Source organism: Nicotiana attenuata, chromosome 1 (genome assembly GCF_001879085.1).
Source record: "Nicotiana attenuata strain UT chromosome 1, NIATTr2, whole genome shotgun sequence".
In the NCBI taxonomy this organism is placed as follows: domain Eukaryota; kingdom Viridiplantae; phylum Streptophyta; class Magnoliopsida; order Solanales; family Solanaceae; genus Nicotiana; species Nicotiana attenuata.
Genome location: NC_031989.1, coordinates 24,860,132 through 24,872,826, shown reverse-complemented (window position 1 = coordinate 24,872,826; position 12,695 = coordinate 24,860,132). Strand labels below are relative to the sequence as shown.

General features: G+C 35.2%; 1 pseudogene; it reads left to right on the top strand.

Moving 5' to 3' along the window:
• LOC109240377 lies at window positions 9,826-10,790 on the top strand (annotated as a pseudogene).

Sequence of the window (12,695 nt, the reverse complement as noted above, 5' to 3'; positions counted from 1 at the left end):
ATATTATTGTGCCGAAAGGCTTATGTGATTTTGGACTGAGCATGGGATCGGACTGCACGCCGCAGTGGTATGATATTGATATTGATATGAGGCCGAGGGCCTGTTTGATTCCACGATATGGCTTATTATTGCACTTGGGCCGTAAGGGGCCCCTCCCGGAGTCTGCACACCCCCAGTGAGAGCCGTCGACGTTAAATAAATGGAGCGGTCTGCACGCCGCAGCGGGGTACTGGGGATTACCGGTTTATGTGTTGCATTGCATATTTTAATTGTCATTTATTCTTTATCTGTTGGGGTATTATTATAATTGTCCTCGCTATTTTACTGTATTTATAGCTTTACCTTGTGTTTATTTGGGATTTATTATCCTCAGACATTATTTATATTTATTACTTTCTGGGTTGGAAGTACTCACAATAGTCCCTGCACCTTGTGTGCAGATTCAGGTACACCACAGGGTGAGTGAGGACTTGTTGGCTGAGCAGCGTTTATCCGGGAGTATCGAGGTAGCTGCATGGCGTTTGCAGCCTTGATCTCTCCCATCTATCTGTATCCTTTTATTCGTATTTTCTTTCCTAGACCGACTTGTGATTAGGTAAATATTTTGTATTAGAGGCTCATGTTCGTGACACCAGATCTGTGGGCTATTTAGTATTTTATTTTAGGGTTTTCGGAGGTTAGAAATTATTTCAGAGATTGCACATTTAAATTGTTCTTTTTACTTGTGAATAGTTATTTATCCTTCTAGGTTATTTGGTTAAGGTTGTGTAAATGGTCGGGCTTGCCTAGCAGTGTGTCGGGCGCCATCACGACCGAGGTTTGGGTCCTGACATCAACTGCCTTAGTGCATAAATAGTTTTGCACAATCTAGGCATCTACACCCAAGTCCAGTTGCTAAGACACCTAGAGGAAGGCCCTCTACCTCGCCTATCACACCTTATTACCGCTCAACTACCACTCCCAAACAATCTTCCATCAAAAACACTCATACCCTACGCACTGTGGCATATATGAAAAAGTAGAAATAGGAATATATTTGACAACACTAAACGATACCTTAATACAAATCATATAATAGGAGAAGTTATTGAGTATGATTACCTTATTAACAATGTCCTCCAAAACCCCTTTTTTTACTATCTATCAAATGGCATCCCCACCACAAGGATACTATAAACTGAATTGTGATGGTGCCTCCACACCATTTACAACACAGCATGGTATAGGCAGAGTCTCCAGGAATTGTGCTCGACAATGGGTAAGAGGTTATGCAGCAAGACGCCATGAAGGCAATCCCACCTTAATGGAACTGCATGCACTGCTTGAAGGACTGCGTGTAGCCTCACAACATAATTCATGCCACTGAAAATAGATGTGGACTCTACTGAGGTAATTAATATGCTATACAACCATAATCTTCATTACTCATCCGTTCTTTATGAATGTAGGTATCTACTCTATCAACTGGGTATTTCACGTATCTTGCATACATATAGGGAGCTAAACGCAGTGGCAGATAAAATTTCCAAACACGGATCCACTCTACCAATGAAAAATATACCTATGATGTTTTTGATTCCTCCACTCTTTTTTAGGGCAGACCTGATGCATGACCGTATGGGCACTACACAGTTGCTGCACCATTCAACTCATATGGCCAACACTACTATCTTTTTTTATTTAAATTCAGCATCAACTACTAGTACTAGTTTTGGACAACACTGCCCGCCCATTGTAACATCTTTTTGTACTGTGGAACCATCGAGGTCCACCGCTTCCTGTAATATCACTTAATTAAATTAATACAAGCATCTTTTACTACCAAAAAAAAAACTAGAGCCTCGGCTTTGATTCTTGGTTTCTTAGTTTAAACGTCTCATACTAGAAAGTTACTGGTCAAACTCAATAGCTTTAATCTAAATTCTATATTTGCATTAAAAAATTCAACTAAATACGTACAAGAATTAAATTCTGATCTCAATTACTAACATTTGATATGACTATCCTAAAACTCAGAATTTATTAAGTTAAATCCAGGCGTTGCATGCCTCTGCTTTTTTATATGGATTTGGCCATTTATCAGGTTTAGACTCTTTTTTCAGTTTCACTACTAGAAATTCGATCAAAACCGTTCACGGCCAACTGATCGAAAACTGACCGAAGTTAGTCAAGTTGTGAAAATATTTTTTTTCAATTTATTTTACCAAAACCGACCGAATTTGTTCGGGTTTTTTGGGAGCTAACTGCGGGAAATTAGTTTTGCGTTTGGAAAATTTATTTTTAAAAAAAAGACCAACTTCGGTCGATCTTTCATTTAGAATATATTTAATTAATATTTTCAAAACCAACCTATATAAATCGGTCAGTCATTTTAAAAAAAAATTGACAAATTTCGGTCGGTATTTTATCAAAACTAGCGGATATTAGTTAGTTCTTTTCGCGCAAAAATGCTATAAAGAATATAAATAAAATAAAATAAAATAAAAAGTCTTAAACCAAAAGGCACCAACGGTCTAGTGATAGAATAGTATCTCGCCACAGTACAAACTCTAATTCAATTTCGAGATGGTGCATTTATTAATAATATAATTTAAAGAAGCCGACCGAAGTTGGTCTATTTTGTCGGGCGTCCATTTTCTTTTGGGTGGGGTATGAAATTTAATTGACCGATCGAAATTAATCGGTTGTGATCGACGAAAGTCGGTCGGGTTGGCTCTACGGACCTAACAATTCCGACCACTATGAATCAGGCGCTTTTCAGTCAATTTTTGTCAATTACCGACTGATATTGATCAGTTTTGTTGGTCGGTTTTGATCGAGTTTTTAGTAATGTTTCCACGAGATAGGATATCCTATAATGCCTCAAATTTGAGCGTTTATCGCACCATCTCATTGTGCCTGAGAAATTACACTATAGGTATAAGGTTAAAATTCTTTTTATGTGTTTATATTATACATGGAATACTCTTGACTTTTTTGCGTATTTATTTTTTATTTCATAAATTTTTCGATGAAAATTCTGTCTCTGTCACAGCTATCTATGAACCAATCTCAAACTTTGCAAAGTTTGGCAGTGTAATGAGGAAAAAGGATTTGGCAGTCTACGTGAAATGCGATGGGAACATATAACTCTCACACTTGTAGCGGTGTTTCTTATGAGAGATGTTATTTCCTTTTAGTATTTTCCAGCGTGCCACAAAATGTGGCAAAGTCTCATACATTAATTTATAGGGCGTTTCATGTTTGTTCCAATAAAATATGCATAAAACCACTCTTTGGTTAAGCATTTATTATATTTGTCTAATTTTTTAAAAAGTCACCCAAAAACTAAACTATTTAACGAATCCGTTAATTAGTTTAGCACGAGATGCAGTGCATATAACACCATAATTATTATATATTTATATTTCTATAATTTTGAAAAAATCACATTATTTTTGTAAACTATCCAAAGAATCCTTAATTAGGTTAGCACAAGATATAGCGCATAACATGATTTTTCAAGTAGAAAATGATATGTTGCATTTTCAAAATAGATATCAATGTTAACAACAATTTTTAATCATGAGAGAGCACCAAAGCGACCAGAAAGAAAACATATACCAAGAATATCCTTTATAAAGAAATATTAGGTAAAATACAATAATTAGAATATTTGTATCTCATATAAAAAAAATATTTATAATGCAAATACTTAACCAAAATCGTCATTTTTGCATGTTTGGAAGATATTAAATTTACCTACTGTGTCAATGCAATAACATTCATTTTCATCATTTACATAAATGTTGCATTTATTTTAAGATCAATTGCTATTTACAATAATTTATTTTTCTTCTATACATTTTTTTACTGATATAAAACACATGTTCTTATCACCTTGTCTTGTTCTTGTACCACTTGTTGTGTCTGTTTCTTTTTTATTTTTTCTTGAGCCATTGGTCCATCAGAAATAACATTTTTGCCTTCATAAGTAGGGATAAGGCTTGCGTATACCTTACCCTCCTAGACCTCACTTTATAGAATTATACTGAATTTGTTGTTGATATTGTGATAAAAAATAAATACAACACACGTAACCAAAACATGACCACTTGTTTGATAAAGATATTGCTTTTTAAATACATGATATAGATATGTGGTGGATAATGATTTGTATTACTAGCTAACTTTTCAAAGCTAACTAAAATCTATATAAAGCCTACAAGTTCTGAACATTTTCTTACCACTTACTTAATTTTCACAGCTTATTGCTATTCTGAGGAGAAGAAAATATGGGTGTGAAAGAAGATACTAGACAGTAGAAGTTTGCTACCCCTAAGGCAGCATCTTGGGTGGTGAGGAAGATACTAGACATAGAAGTTTGATCATGGAGCATCAGCAACTCCAAGGAAGCATACACGGCAGATTACAGGCAATGTGCAAGAATGGAAAATTTCAGACAAGCAGATGTACTTGAAGCTGATACCAGATTACCTCAGAGTTGAATGGAAGAGTTTAATATTGCATACAAATATACATCCTAGATATAGATTCACTCTTTTGCTTGCAGCACAGTGTTGAAACCCAATTTTTCCCTATAATAATTTTTAAGTGCATATGTACCTTCAAAATTATACATTAGCATCAATTGATATTTTTCCATAATATCTATATTTTTAAAATTAATTTATCCTAATATTTTATTATGTAAATAATTAAAGTTGCATCACAAATGACTTTATAGCACTTCATAATTTAATATTACTATTTATGGTCATATTAAGTTTAAATTATTTCACAAATGGCCAGATTTACACCTTTTGGTTACCATTGCAATAATTTTGCAATTATAACCCATGCATATATTATTGCGTTATTTTATCAAAAATGGCTCATTGTATTTTTTAAATGTTAAGTAATTATTTTTAAAACATTCTTATGCATGAAAATTATTTTTTATAAATAGTTAAGTATTTTATAAAATATTTTTTTACAAATTACCGGGTATTTAATGAATAGGCCTTTTTTTTGTTTTCAGACTTAACCCAAGAGACCAGCCCAAAAACCCCTTTTAATTTGGCCCAATCCCCTTAGGCCCAAACATAAACCTGCCCGACCCAATACCCTGTCCAATCCTGGCCGTTGATCATTTTGATCAACGGTCCACAACCCTCCTTTCTAAATTAAACCTAAATGACCCCCCCCCCCCCAACCTTCTCATTTTCTCACCTCTCATCCGCCGTCACCACTCCCCCTTCTCTCAACTTTCCCTACCTAACCCTAGTTCTAAGACGCCGTCACCTGTGTAAACCTTCTCCTTATGAAGCTTCCATGGCTTCTCCGGCCAGTCTTGGCCTTCTACGCGCCATGGCTCTTTGATTTCGTAAAACATTGAGACGATCTCAAGGGAACCCAAGCGGTCCTTGGTTGAAACTTTGCTCAATAGCCTGTCTCATGCCATTTTCTTGACTGTGAGTAAGAGATTTCTCTTTATTTTATTACAAATCTGTGCTTTCTAAACCCATTATCTCATCTCTGCTATTCTATTGCCTTCGATCCTTCTCAGATCTGTATAGATTTGAGATGAATCAAGCACTATTACGTTTTTCTTTGAATAAAACTTTTGGTTTTAACTAATTATTCCAATTTTTTCCTAACTAGGATAGGGTTCATTACAAATTATTTTCCAAAGGTCTTTCTGACTTCTAAGTACTTAATCGACTCTCCTTTTATCTTCTTGATTGATTTTTACCAGAGAGTTCAGTCCTTAGTTGATTTTGTGATTTTTCTAACCTTTGCTTCGATTCTGGGTACTTTCTGTGTTACCAGTCATATTACTTTGCCCTATTTTTGGGACTTAAATGTTTTCTTTGACAAATCCCTTATTTTATGATTTTTGCATAATTAATCTCTATTAGGGTTCGCATCTGTTTTCCGGCTAATTTCTGTATTTTTGTGAAGTTTACTTTGCCTATTTTCTATCTATGGGAGTTGATATTTCTTTCCAGAAATCAGTATTATTTCGAAATTTTGGCTGCCTGATTTGCTCTGTTAGAAATTCATGTGCATAATCCTTGATTGTTTCCTTGTTTATGACCTTAATGGGTCATCCCTGCCTTATTTGATTGCCCGTATAAGTTGTGGATTCTTACTGATTCTTTACATGGTATGATTAGGATTCTATCTTTAATTAGAATCCCTGTTGTTAGCGTTTGGCTAATTGTCTCTAATTAAAGGAGTCTATTCTGAACTCCTTATGTGATTGGATTCTGCGATTTCCTTAATTGCTGGTTTCTGATTCCTTTACCTTATTTTTTTTACTCCCTAGGTACTATATATACACTCTCATTCTGCTCTTTCAACACACGAACTAAGTTCAGAATACACACACACAATCAAAGTCTCTTTTTTTTCTCTATTGCTTGTGCTTACTGTTGGTCTAGCCGGCTGAAAGCCAAGGCTAGACAGTGGAATTGCACTTGCTTTACATTCTGCACTTTGCTTCTCTAACTGGTATGTCTCCAGTTCAATTCTGAAACTCAAACTCTATGTGTTCCATGTTTTGCACTAGTTCGATTTGCTATGTATTTACTTTATCTTCCTGTATACTGCTTTACTCAGCATGTCTGAATTATGTCCTCCTTTGTTCAAATGTGCAATCAGTATGTCTAGATCTCAATTGTATGTTTGATACTTGGCGAACATATTTTTTAGTCTCTATTTACTCTCTTTAATTGGTGTGATCACGTCAATAACTTAGTTGTCTAATGTACTTGGTTGACCCTAATTAGTATGCACTTTGTCTTCAACATGACTATTTCACTACATTATATGCCTATGTCTTAATTTCTTCTTATCATGACTAACTTGTTATGTCTCTGAACTAGTAGATTCTTGTTTGTTCTGTACAGTTGTTGCTCCATATGCTCCCCTAGACTCTGTTTATGTGTTTGAACTCTCAATGTTCCAAACCCCCTTGACCCCTGTTTGTAAAGATGATTGCTGAGTGATTGTGAGTCTGAGCACTCTAAGTTTGTGTGACTGTATGTCTGTTCTTTTCAGAATTGATTTCACCTATAGCATCTTCCTGAAAACTGTTTCTATTCGTGAAAGTCTTTTCACTTCTAAAATTTTCTCTACACTGTTTTACTAAGTCTTTCAAAACTATGTCAAGCACTCTCACTCTACTCTTAGACTATTAAGTTATGCCCCTCTGGTGTGTGTACTGCTTAGGGATCCTTGAGATCCCTCTGAACTCTGGAATACCAGGGCTGGCCCTTCCACACTGCACATAACCAATCCTTTATTTGAGAAAAGTTCTTGGTGTGAGCACTGCCCGGGATCCTTGAGGTCCTTAGGGAACTTTGACACACCGGGACACACTATTGGCTGTGAAATTCTTGGCATCTGAGACTGTTTTTGAAGGCCTGGCATCCCCAGGTTTACTTTAGGCCTAATTCAGGCTCCATATCGTATATTTTACATTTATTTATGTAATTCATTCGATCCTGGTCTGTAATAATATTCTTTGTAAACAGATATTGGGGTAATTAGTAAAAAGGGAGGGTTCCTATACGATTTTTATGGGAAAACCGGGTAGAAATCATGTTTTTTATATATGTTGATTTGCAGTAGAAATCATGCTTTAGGCTTATATTATGTTAATTTTCAATAGAAATCATGCTTTAGGTTTATATTATGCAATAGATATATGCCTCTAGGCTTGCTATGCCTATTTGTATTAAAACCATGCCATAAATCTGTGCATTAGATATCTTGCCTTAGGATAATCATGTTTACTGATTTTTCCTATTAGAAAACATGTTATAGTATCATCATTCTGTTATCACGAAAACTCTGTTTCTACACAAGTCATAATCACCTGGAAATCCGTTGTTAAAGTCACCACTGTAATCATGTTTTAATAAAATGACCATCTCTCTTTGTGCATTAGAAATCCTGCCTTAGGACTCTATTTGCATTTGCTTTAAATCATATCTATGTCGCTTAATTGAATAATTATCCATAAAGAGGTTTAAAATAGCCCCAACACATAGATATCATGTCCTAGTATAAATATGCATGAAATCAGCTTTTTGTAACATTCATCACCTAGACCAGCATGCCTATAGGATTTAATAAACTCAAGCTATTTGACTAATTCTCAGAATTCTATTTTAGACAACATGTTTATAGGGGTACAACAGATCCACACCTAGGCAAGCCTTAGGTAATTAAAGGATTCATAAAACTGCGAAAAGGTGTTGTGTTGTGAAATTGTCCAGGTCTAACAGGTTCTAAAATCAGTAGGCAAACTGATAAAGTTATATCACTTCGTTTTAAAACAATGCTGCATATTCTATGTTTGTAATTCTCATTTAGATACCCTGTTCTAGGACTTCTCTAAAATTACCTGAAATCTGTGTTTAAGACGTGCTCCTTATTTGTTTATGTGTGGAGGTGAACATGAGCCCCTTAATTGCTTCCTTATTTGACAGTCCTATATGTTATTTGTTTTCGCTTAGATTTTACCTTTTAAACACCTTAGGATGGTCTAGTACTGCCTAAATTTAGAGGTCCTAAACACTTCCAGGACCATAACGAAGGGACGGGTAAAGCACGCTTAGGGTTCGTTAATTAAACTCGCTTATATAACCGCTAAGGGGAGGGTAATGGGTAGTAACATGATATGATGACTTGTACGCTAATGCCATGTGTAACCCCTCTATTTGAGGAAGGCTTACCGGGTATTGTCCAGATGTGATCCATAGGCTAACAACCTTAGGACTTCTTTTCTTTATTTACATATGTGTGCTTAAAATGCCTTCCCTTCCTTTATTTACATATGTATGCTTAAACTGCCTTCCCTTCCTTTATTTACATATATGTGCTTAGACAGTCTAAACATCCTTTATTTACAAATGTGTGTTTAGACTACTTACCTGTTAAATGACTAATTCACAAAACTGAGTTCGGCAGAGACCCACCGTTGTGGACCGCGAAGGGTGCCTAACACCTTCCCTTCAAAGTTATTTCGAGCCCTTATTCTAATCTCTGGTAATGCAAACTAGTTATATGAGTAAATTGCTCTAGATTCCCTAATGCACCTTAATCCGTTAGGTGGCGACTCTTCAAATACCCAATTCCCCAAAGGAAACGAGTTGTTACCAATGAATGTCGAAACCCGGACTCTGCGAAGGAAAAAGGGGGCGCTACACACAGCAGAGGCTAGCAACAGTTGACAGACTATAGAAGATTGGTATTCAAGTTCCTGCAGCTTGTGTATTCTATGGGCATAATCTAGAATCATTTAACCACTTGTTCTTTAAATGCTCAAACACAAAGAAATTGTGGTCTAGACTATGCTTATGGCTGGGATATAAGAGGAACATTGGAGGATGGGAAGTTGAACAGAAATGGGCATGTAAGAAAGCTAAAAGCAGGAAAGATATAAATGCTATCCAGGTATTTCCTTGCCATAACTGTTGCAATTACTTGGAGGTAGAGAAACAGAATCAGGTTTGATAAAGCCATTGTATGATGAACTTCAAATATGCAGAGAGATAGTGTTGCACATATATGTCGGGGGGGAAGTACATTAGCAAATGGAAGGGCACATTACAGCAGCTGAATTGGATTCCAAGATACAACTAAGAGTATGAACGTAATAGGAGTTGATTAGAATAGTGTCTGTATTGAGAAGTAATATAGATAGATAGACACAAAGTGTTAAATAGAAAATTGTGATGTAAGTGGTAGTAGCCTGTCAAAGCTGCTACCAGGACTCAAATTGTACAGAATTTTTGAGTATCAATAGAATATAATTTTAACTCAAAAAAAAATATGGGTGTGAAAGGCAAGTTGATTGCTTCATTAGAGGTGAAGAGTGGAGGACACTCTGTTCAGGATATTTTTCAAGTTAACACTCATCATATACCCAACATAAGCCCTAGTAAGATCAACCATTTTGAGATTCATGAAGGTCAAATCATAAAGGTTGGTTTGATCATTAGCTGGAAATATAACGAAGGTAACACATTTCCTCGTTCTCTTTATATGCATCAATATTTTATATTTAGGTCAATTTGATATTGATGATGTTTGGTTACCATAAATATATTCCAAGTAAGACATTTTGCATTTTGAAAAAAAAAAAAAAGCTTCTTTAGGCGGAAGTCATTTCCTCTAGGAAAAAATATTACAACTATCTTAACTCTTAATTTTCTTCTACTTGCTCCAATTAACCTTTAGATGTTATTATTAATTTTTAGCACTCCAAAAAAATATCGAATTAAACGATCTAAATTTTTTTAATATTATTATTATCAGTCTTTAATGTTTGCTTTCCGTAATATATCTTTCACTCACCAATCAAATATCAGAAAATATTTTGTAGAACAATAATTTTTTCATGAAACTTTACTTCAGTCATACCAAACACAGTATAATCAAATCTATAGTTTTTTCATGAATGTTTATATCTTTTATGAGGAATTGGATTATTGAACTAGGAATAACATCTCTTGTATTTTTGAATTTTAGTGATTGTAGATGGAAAAGATAAGATTGTTAAGGAAGTGATTGAAGCCTTTGATCATCAGAACAAATCAGTTACTGTAAAAGTGATTGAAGGAGATTTGTTAGAGTTATATAATTACTTCACTATTATCACATCCAGGGAAGATCAGTGGACTACTTGAACATTTGTGTACGAGAAGAAAACTGAAGACACCCTTGAGCCCCTCACCTCCATGGGTGCAGTCCTTGATTTGACCAAAGATATAGATGCCCACCTTCTCAAGAAATAAAAGATCTATGTTGTTATATATATACTGTGTGTGTTTGTGTTTGTGTGATGACTATTTGCGATATTGGCTAGTTCTAGCTAGCATGTGAAATAAATAATGGTGTATGATGTATGCCAGTCTCCTTTGGATATATTTTCCGTGATCAGTATATGTAAGATATTATGAAATTTTCAATTCCGGCTATGTTGAAGGAATTTCTAGCCGTCTCCACCATTATGTCACACGTTTCCGACTATCATACTATCATATGATTTAGTCTACCTCTTTGGAGTTTATATATGGAAATTTTACCTCATATAGTAAAGGTATACACCCTATTTATTATAAACTAAAATCATTTTAATATATTATTTTCTATAGCTACCTTTTATATTTTATAGCAAAATAAGTATTTATGGTATATACTACCATTGAAGCATGAAATAAGGCATGGAACACGCTATTTATATTTTTTCTCTCTCTTAGACAACTAGACATACCTATTTTTAAGGTGATTTCCATTACTGTATTCATGAATACATGGCATGAATACATGTGAATACATACGTATACAGATATATTCATGAATACAGCAACGTGAATACATGCGCGTGCAGCTGGACTGCCCTGATTTTAGGTGCTTTTTACTATTTTATTCATGAATACATGGCACGTATTCATGTGAATACATACGCGTACAGCTGGACTGCCATGATTTTAGGAGCTTTTTACTGTTGTATTCATGAATACAACAGCGCGAATACATGTGAATACATGTGCGTACAGCTGGACTTTAGCTGCTGTATTCATGAATACATGGCGCGAATATATGTGAATACATGCATGTAAAGCCGGACTGCCCTGATATTTAGGCATTTTTGTTGTTGTATTCATGAATACAATAATACAAATACAGCGAACACACTACCGTAACAATAGAATAGTAGCTATAGGAAGTAATTATGTATATGGTAAAGTTCCTCTTTATATATGTAGTATTGTCACGGCCCAAAATCACAAAGAATCATGCCACGACCCAAAACTTCAACATCGGGATCGTGATGGCGCTTAACATCTACTTACTAGGCAAGCCGACGTTAGATCATTAACTATCCATTTTTAGAATTTAAAATAGCATAGCAGTAATAATTAGTGATTAACAAAACTTAATTACATAAGATAAATCCATATTATAACACGGTCTAGTCTAATCCAAAAAATCTAGTGTCACTAGTACATGAGCCGCTAGAATACTATAAAGTATGGTATGAATGAAATACAATTGTTTGAAATAAGATAAACAATAAAGATAGAGTAGAAAGAGTACTTCAAGGGCTGCGAACACCAGAAGCTCTACCTCAAGTCTCCTGCGGTAAGTTGATCCGGGCAAGAAATCTTGTTACGACCCGGCCGGTCGTTTTGAGAGTTATAGCCCCGATTCCCTATTTACTTCTTTCCCGTATCCTTTTCTTCTTTTGTGACTTTTCGGGAAGTTTTTTGTTTGGTCTCGGAGTGTTTTGGGATACTTAGTCCCTAAACGGAAGCTTAAGTCTTAGTTTTTTTTATCGTAGTCGGAACTGTGTGAAGACGACTCCAGAATAGAGTTCTATCGATTTTGTTAGCTCCATTGAGTGATTTTAGACTTGGGGGCGTGTCCGGAATGTGTTTTGGAAGTCTGTAGCTGATTTAGGCTTGAAATGGCAAAAGTCGAATTTTTGGAGATTTTGGCCGGTAGTGGAATTTTTTATATAGGGTCGGATTCCGGTTCTAGAAATTGGAGTAGGTCTATAATGTTGAACATGACTTGTGTGCAAATTTTTAGGTCAATCGGACATGGTTTGATAGGTTTCGGCATCTGTTGTAGAAATTTGAAGTTTCAAGTTCTTTCAGTTTGAATTGAAGGGTGATTCGTGATTTTAGCATTGT